The sequence below is a fragment of the Periplaneta americana genome, chromosome 1 (assembly GCF_040183065.1).
Source record: "Periplaneta americana isolate PAMFEO1 chromosome 1, P.americana_PAMFEO1_priV1, whole genome shotgun sequence".
Lineage (NCBI taxonomy): Eukaryota > Metazoa > Arthropoda > Insecta > Blattodea > Blattidae > Periplaneta > Periplaneta americana.
The window spans coordinates 208,129,462-208,130,380 of NC_091117.1; positions in this window are offsets into that span (position 1 = coordinate 208,129,462).

The following is a 919-nucleotide window of genomic DNA, read 5'->3' on the forward strand; positions in this document are numbered from 1 at the left end:
GATTCACCGATAGACAGGCGAGATTTGATGCTGAATAATTATTTATTGCATGGAGAAAAATTAAGAGACACTAAATTCATATAAAACAATAAAAGCCAGGGTCTCTTTTTTAATTTGTGATGAAAATGTTAGGCAATTAGAATAGTAGTTGAAATTATAACCTTGAAAAATGTGTCTGCAATGTATGTATGTATGTATTTATTTACACTGTAAGTGGGCATGCACCCGGTGGCAGTGTTATACACAATATAAACAATACACAATAAAGAAATGATAAGCAATACACAATACAATTATACAATACACAATAGGCCTGCAATTTTATATACAATACAATAAGAATACACAATATAATTTCACACAATAATAATAAAACATAAATAATATACCTAATTATAAATAATATACCTATAAATAATGGAAAGCTTCATGTTACCAACAGCATAGCTCCGGAATAGTCTACAATTTTGAGCTCCCAAGTTCTAGCCCTATTAAATTCAAATTACTGGAGCTGCTCAGGAAAGTGTGCTCGCTCTGTTTCTCTCTGTTATGTTCATACCGTAAACTGGGGTTACTTTGAACACAGAAGAAACTTTGACCATTTTTTTTTTTCAGAAAATCATATTTAGGTTTCTACATGCTGCGTTTGTTTTAGATGGAGGGAAAATTATCATAAAATCATTCTCATACCAAATTTACCCCCATCTATAACAAGTGTAGCATGTAGAAACCTAAATATGATTTTCTGAAAAAATGGTCAAAGTTTCCTCTGTGTTCAAAGTAACCCCAGTTTACGGTACTTCCGAATTAAAAATTAGTAAAATTTGCAGACCAATTGTCTGTTGCTAGCGAATATTTTTGGACAATACAGCAATAAAACAACTACTAGGAGAAATAGTGTATAATTTGGTGAGATCAA